General features: G+C 38.4%; 1 pseudogene; it reads right to left on the bottom strand.

The window, feature by feature from the left end:
- Positions 1–5,209: 5,209 nt before the first annotated feature.
- On the bottom strand, positions 5,210–6,142 carry LOC101561059 (annotated as a pseudogene).
- Between the last annotated feature and the right edge of the window lie 2,088 nt (positions 6,143–8,230).

Genomic DNA, 8,230 nt, shown 5'->3' with positions numbered 1-8,230 from the left:
TTTTTATTTTTTAAATTTTTTTCTTCACATTCTGTAGGGATTTAAAGTTCAACATATCAATACTTGATGGAAAATAACTGTTCCATGTTATGCCTAAGCTGTTTGATATTCAGGCAGATAGCGAGGTTAAGCTCAACTGCCTATTTTATAAGGTAATATCATTAAGTTTCTTTTCTGGAGGGTTAACAACTTAAGCTTGCAGACCAAAAATTAGAGAAAAAGAAGAGCTGCAAGGACAGCCAACGTTTTTACCCTAGCCTTTCAAAGTCAGTGAGGACTCGGGATATAAGAGAACCTGTATGGTAACATCCTGTAACTCAGTGATGTCCCAAATTTTCTGATCAAGGAGATTATGAGGCCACAGAGGAAAGTGATTGATGATGTAGAGTGTGCCTAAGGAGAGAAAACATTCTCTCAGGCTTTCACAGAGAGCAAATTCGTCAAGCAATGGCCGTGACTCATCCACATGGCTGACACCCACAAAGGATCTACAAACTGCAGTACAGGGTATCAGGGTAAATCTTGAGGGGGATTTGACTGACCATGTCAGATACAAAAGTTACATTTCTTGTTAAATAGGTCTTGTTTCAACCATCCAGCAGAAAAGTATAAAAATGAGGTATATAAAATAAAGCAATATTAATATACTGAGCTTTAAAAGGCTCAAGTCAACGACTTCTGACATTGCCAGTCCTAAAGAAAACCCACTACTATTATAGACTACTGGACTATATTGGATTATTTTTGCTGAATTCATGCACCTACAATATTTAAATGGCAATGGAATTCCCATCTCTAACAAAACTAAACAAAAAAGGGAGATACAAAGGAAGGACCATTTTGTATCTGTATGTACAAAATAGGATAGATATACAGCTACTTTCTCTTAATTCAATGAGAAGAAAGATTTGTACTAATAGTGTTTGGACAGGATATCATGGCTGCATCTCGTACTATGAATAACCACTATGAAGACAACAATATGCAATGTACTAATTATTGAAACTGTCCTACTAATTGGTTTTGAAACTGTCTCATTGCTATTTGTTTCTCAATAAAATTAATAAATAAAATAAAGGACATTTTTAAATAAATTTCAAAACAGGAAGCATAACTAAAGGTTAAAAGTAGAACTTGGTAATGATTTTTAAAACTCAATATATCAGTTAGAATATATTTACAGTAGCCCAATAATAATGTTTCAAATATAAGAGCAAAACCTGACAAAAATAATGAAATAGAAAAAAGAATAATCAGAGGTTTTTAAATTCTAATGCCCATCTGTAAGCAATTTAGAGAACAATTAGAAAAAATTCCCAATATATATCTGAATGACTATAATATTCTCTGACCAAACTGACATTTCCAGAATACTGAAGCTATGAAATATCCATTTTTTCTAATATGCCGAGAATATTTGTGAAGATTGATCATATATGCTGTTCTTTTTTAACAAATCCAAATTAATACAAAAGGATACAACTTTTAGTTTCCTTAGGTCATGGATCATCCTCAGTATACACCTAATGTTTAAGAACCACAAAAGTAGTACCAAGAAGGAAAAAAATTACTATGTTCCTTTTAAGCCTTAAAAAGCACATAAAATTTTGAGGCAAAATATAAAATACACATATTAATCTTCTGTGTGTGTGTGTGTGTGTGTGTGTGTGCGTGTGGCATAAGGGCCTTTGCACCGAGCTACATCTCCAGTTATTTTTTTTTTTTTTAATTTTGAAGAAGGTATCATTAAGTCTCTACATTGTCTAACCCAGGCTCAAACTTTCAATCCTCTTTCCTCGCCCTGCTAGTGTACTGGGACTACAAGCGTGCACCACCATGGTTAGCTGTAAGTTTGATTTTTAAAAACTTTCTGGGACATTATCCATAGCCCTCATTTCATATATATTGCATAATTGAAACTTGTACTATGGCCACGAAGAAGCAAAGATGGCCTCTACCCTTACTTCATAATTTATGACTGCTTAAAATTGGTAGCAAGGGGAATACTTGATTAAATAGAGTTGAGTAAAGCCACTTCTCTTATCTCTTTCAAAGCCATCATAAGCAACATAACAAATGAGTTATAGAATAAATATTCCTTAAAAGGAATGGGGTAAAGCTACAACTCTGAGTATAAAATAATGTAAAATATGGTCTCGAAGGGGTAAGACTGACAAGGATACACCTTCAGACTGCAAACCACTCAAATGTCTCTGAAAGCTGTTGCCACAGTCATGGAGACCGCTCTATTCAACAACCCTGTACTAGATCTGTGAATAGGTTAGAGTATAAGAAAGAATATTAGCCAGTGGACAACGGGGCTATGTAAAGGAAAATCCAAGACAGAGATCACTTTTACTACCGAAGACAGCAACTCAACTGCAAGAGAACAGAGACATCCGGGGAAAAAGAGGAAAAGGAGACAGCTCTTACCAGATTACAGAACAGAAAGGCTAAGGTTGATGGTTTTATGAAAACTCCGCAGAGTAATTTTTGGTTCCTGACAATTGGGAAATTGGTTTTTTTGTCTCAGAGATACTACAGACAACCAGAGGCTCTGATAAAAGGTAAAAAAAAGACACATAAAGATTCAAGATAATATAAAGCGTCAAAAGAAAATAGCCAAGTTGAAAAATCTAAGAAAAACATAGAAGAAAAAAATAAATCTTTTAATAATTTAAAACCATGTGAGAAACACTCAAAATTGTACTCATAAACATAGCAGGAGCAAAATACAATACAAAAATAAATAAATAAATAAAACTACACATGGAATAGACTACTGCTCTCCAATTATAATTATACAGAGTACCTGGTGTCAGGATACCTTTCAGGCTTGTTATAGTAATTGTAAAGTCTGGTAGTTTTTTTTTAATTTTTTAAAAGTACCAAAAAGCAACAAAATTAAGGGAAAAGCTGAAGGGAACTCAAGTCTTGGAAGAAAGGGTACACATTAGGTATAATTAATGTTCACGTTCCTTTTCCTTCAACAATACACACTGTCCACACTGAAGGTCAGGTAGACCTCAAGCAGAAAGCTATGAGCCAGCTGGCCAGAAGAGCCAGAGGAGAAACTTGAGTTTCCAGGTGATTAAAGTTTAAGGAGGAAACTGAATAAACAAGGGTGGTACAGAATGGGGAGGCCCAGGTTCTGAATACTCTTTCCTCCAAATGACTGGCTGTCCCTCAACCTCAGCGCCAGATGTGAGACTCAGCAGCGCAAAGGACCAGAAGAGGGCAAAGTGCTGGCCCTGCCCCTGGGCGCGCTGACATGGCTATTGAGACTAGGCGTGGTGGCACGCACCTGTAATCCCAGCGCTCGGGAGGCTGAAAACAGGAGCATCACTAGGAGTCCAACCTGTGTAATAAGATCCTGTAGACCCTGTACTAAATACAAAAAAATAAAATAAAATAAAAAATTCTGAAGGGGCAAAGGAGAGAATCAGAAAGTCCCGCAGAAAGCAGTCTATAATTTTAATCTCTCCAAGTTAGAAGGACTTTACATCATCCCAGAGCTTCCACTGAAGCTCTGGAAAGATCATATGCTGATTATAAAGCCCGTGGTCTAAGAATAAGAGGTTTCTCTAAAACTGAAAGACATTAAACAGTGTAAAATCAAGTCTGTAGGATTTTAAACTTATCTATTAGCAATTTAACTACTTTCTGTAGCAAAACTCAGCACTCTTCATAGAAAGATAGCATAATCCAAACTCTTTATAAAAGCACAATGTCTACTATTAATAGAAGTTTCAGAGGGAGGGAAGAGAAAGAGAGAGAGAGAGAGAGAGAGAGAGAGAGAGAGAGAGAGAGAGAGAGGATTCATAATCAAAAATGAAAAAAACAGCCACAAAACCTCAAGGGTTAGAGTTGGCAGAAAGGAATTCAAATAGTTAAAATAAATATGTTAAAAAAATCTAAACAGGATTTTTAAACTTTGACACTACTGGCATTTCTGGGCAGAATAATTTTTAATAGTGCAGGAAATATCCTATGCCTTGTAGAAGTTTCACTAGGATCTCTAGCTGCTGCCCACTGAACAGCACCCTCTCCATTATGACAAACAAAACTATCTGCAGACGTTACTAAATATGGGAGAAAAATAAGCACAACATCTGTTTTTTGTCAGTGTTGAGGGTTGAATCTAGGGTCTTACAAATTCTAGCCAAATGTTCATATAACCCAATCCCAATACTTAAAATCTTTTTTTTTTTTAATTTATTTAGTACAGGGTCTACAGGGCCTTAATAAAAAGATCGGACTCATAGTGATCTTCCTGTTTTCAGCCTCCCAAGTGCTGGGATTACAGGTGTGCGCCACCACACCCAGTCTCAATTGCTGTCTCAGCATGCCCCGGGGACGGGGCTGGCACAGCACACCAAACCCCAGTCCCCGCACTCTGCTTGATCAGGCAATTTAGTCTGCTGGGCTATCTGGCCGGCCCTTACTACTTACAATTTTTAAAGGGATGAAATTGTCACAACTGTTTTGTAACTCATTGAATTTAATACTTGACACACACTGATGTGAAATCTTTGGCCCAGTATTCATTTCTTTGGCACTGACATGCAAGGTGTAGCTTATTGGTGTCAACTGCCTTGGGACTCACTGTATTTTCCAGTCAAAATAATTTGTTTAGTACCCATTGATTTTTGTACTTGTTTCTTCTCCCAGAAACAATTACAAAGTAACAAGGTACCACTGTATTTTTTTTAAAAACCATACAAAGTTTTTATTGTTAAGTCATAAAGAGGTATTTTGTTGTTATTGTTGCTGTAGGGTCTCACTATGCAACTCAGATGCGTAGTGATCCTCCTGATTTCTGCCTCCCTAGTGCTGGGATTACAGGTACACACCACCATGCTAGGACTCCATCGCCAGCTCAGTGGGCCTGGGGGCAGGGCTGGCACAGAATGTGGTGCCAGGGATCAAAACCTGGCCCCGGCGCCTACCTAAGCAAGTACTTAGTCTGCTGAGCTATACTGCTGGCCCTGAGGTATCAAAGTTAAAAAGCAAAAATTACAGAAGACTTAGCAAAACTACTAGGAGCATCAAAGGAAGTGAAAATGGTACTAGGCGCAGGGCAATTACGAACATGGTAGGACACAGGGAGGACAATGAGCATGTGCTAAAGATACTAGGGGAGAGGATCTGGTGAAATTTTGATCTTAGACAAGAGCCTAGATAAAAAAAAAATAATGGGACAAGACTTCTAAACCCAACTATGTGCTTAAGAGTCATCCTCACCATTGGTGCTGTCTCTGTCATCCTCTCCTTCCTCAGCCTCTTTTTCATCATCCTTGATCAACTCCAGCTGGTCCTCAGCCCAATCTTCATTTTCATCATCATCCAGTAGATCCCCCTCCTCAGCAGAGTCGTCCACAGCACCCTCAGACTCCATCTTCACATTAGTCTCGTCTTTCTTCTGGGAGGTGCTGGTCTGTTCCTCTTTGGTCTTATCCTTCTTCATCTCCACTGCTTGTTTGCTCTGTTCCTTTTCAGTTTTCTCCAGGCTTTCTAGTAAAGAATCCACTTTTTGTTTGATCTGGGTCAGCTCCTTCTTAATGGCCTCAAGGTTATCACCCTTTAACTTTCCAGACTTGGATGAAGATCCCCACTGGCCACTCTTAGTATTGAAGCCACTTTTGCCTCTTCTGGAGGTGTTTCCTGACACACACTGGCACTTGGAGGACACTACAGCCCAAGCAATAGGAGGAGAAGCAGGAGGAGGAGGAAGAGGAGGAAGAGGAGGAGGAACAAGGGCTGGGTAACTGTACATCCTGTCATAATAATCACGTTGAAAGTCATAGTCCAAGTCAAAAGAGAAGCCATACATCTACGCTGCAGATCATTTCCCACCTGCTTTTCCTCTGTTCACTTCTGGCTCCGCAGCCAGATGAATACCTAAAACCTGGCCAGCAATCATTCTGCCATCCTTTCCAGCTACAGCAGCCGGGGCATTTCTCTCATTAACATGCTTGACAAAGGCAAAGCCCTTATGAAAGGAGCAACCCACAGTTTTGCCATGCTTCGAGAAGATGGCCTCCACATCAGATGTCATTGCCCCAAGAGTGTTCAGATTCTCAGTGAACACACAGGAATTCATGGAGCGAGGATCTGTCTTGTTGGTAACATTGCTAGCCATCATGTTTGAAGATAAAGTTGCTGACAGTGACAAAAACTGTAGCTGAAGATAAAAAAAAAAATCTCACAGGAGAGGGATAAGAGAACAGATTCAATTCCAAATCCCCTGCTCCCAGGTTCTATGTGGAGTTGACTGCTGCTCGAGGTCAGCAACGTGGCAGCAACCACTCAGGCTTTGTCCCATCACAAAATGGCCCTATTTATTAAAAATATTTTGGATGGGTTAAGAAATTAGACTAAAGACAAAAAAAACCTAAATTTGATTTATTTATTATTTTGATGCAGGGTCTTGCTATATAGTTGGGATTCTTAGTGATCTTCCTGTCTCAGCCTCCCTAACACTGGGATTACAGGCCTGCACCACCACACCTGGTTTCAGTGGCCAGCTCAGCATGGGCCCAGCACAGCATGCAGGACCAGAAATCAAACCCGGGTCCTTGTGCTTCTCAGGCAGGAGCTTAGATGGCTGAACTATCTCCCCAGCATTTAAATTGGGTCAAGAAAATTATCTAGCACAAAGCAAAAAGAGGGAACAAAACGTGGTTAAATGTTCCATGGCCTTTTTGGACTGCACTTCACTGTCTACCAGATTTATAATTGGAATTCCTGACAAAGAGGTAGCAGAGAAAAGGGCAGAAAAATATTTTTGAAAAAATAGTGATAGAAAGTTTTCCATATTTAATAAAGAAAAATAGCAGCTGTTTACCAATCCAAGAATTGTGACTCTCAAATAGGATGATGACAAAGAAAACTATACTTGCGCAAAATTATAGTTGAGCTATTGAAAACCAAAAGTAAATTTTTAAAAATCGTTAAAGTAACCCAGGGAAAAAAGGCACATTATGCACAAGGAAATAAAAAGAATGATAGCTGAGTTGGTATCGGAAATAATCGAGGCCAGAATACATTGGGATGGCATATTCAAAATGCTGAGAGGAAAAATATCTCCTACTAAAATTCTGCACCTAGTGAAAATAACTTCCTAAAATGAAGGTGAAAGGAAGGCTACTGCAAATGCTAATTGGGTGGATAAACATGAAAATCTTTTGTGAGAAAGCATAGCGCAGTGGTAGATAACATGTTTATTATGGTCAAGGCCCTAAATTCATTTGCAACACTGAATGATGATTTAAAAAAACCCACATTTTTATTTTTCTCAAATTATTTAAAAGTTCATTTACTATTCATAATAAAATTAAAATATTGTATGTTTATAATATAGAAAGAGGCATAGAAAGAAACATATGGCCACAGTATAACAAAGACAAAAAGAGATGAATATAACTCTTGCTTTCAGTTTCAAGTGGGGTGATAAATTAAGATTGGTTAGGATATCCCTAGAACAACCAGAAAAACAAATTCTTTGATAAAATCTGCTAAAAAAAAAAATTGACAGAAGAAATTGAATTTCAAAATAGGGCCAGCCAGATAGCTCAGTGGACTAAACTGCCTGCTTAGGCAGAGCACAGCAGCTAGGGTTCAATCCCCAGTGTGCTGTGCTGGCCCCACCCGCAGGGCGCACTGAGACTTTGACTGAGACTGGGTGTGGTGGTGCATCTGTGATCCTAACACTTGGGAGGCTGAAAATGGGAGGATCACTAGAGTCCGATCTGTGTAGTGAGACCTTGTTGACCCTGTACTAAAAATACATTTAAAAAAAAAATGTACACACCACCAAACAAAGAAAAGTGGAACCAAATTACAAAAAACAGTCAAACCATAGAAAATAAGTAGAGGCTATAGACTTAAACTCAACCATATGGTTAGGTACATTAAAAGTAGATGAACTAAATAATTAAAAACCAGGCATCATCATAATGGATTATAAAGCAATATTCAACATTATGCTGTTTAGAAAATACTAGCTTTATAAAAATCTACACAGATTGAAAGTCCAAGGAGAGAGAAAAGACTTCCATACACAAAAAAACATTGCAGTGTATCTTCATCTACCTCAAATCTGGCCCTGTACCTTTTCTGGCTCCTCCCCAAATTCAACACAGAAGGCAAGTGTTTTGAGAGAGTTCAAGACATCATGGCGGCCAGGACATCACAACTGAAAACATTCATTAAAAAAGACTTTCAAACA

This window comes from Octodon degus, unplaced genomic scaffold, assembly GCF_000260255.1.
Source record: "Octodon degus isolate 3935 unplaced genomic scaffold, OctDeg1.0 scaffold00010, whole genome shotgun sequence".
Taxonomy (NCBI): Eukaryota; Metazoa; Chordata; class Mammalia; order Rodentia; family Octodontidae; genus Octodon; species Octodon degus.
This window is presented reverse-complemented; position numbering and strand designations above follow the sequence as displayed.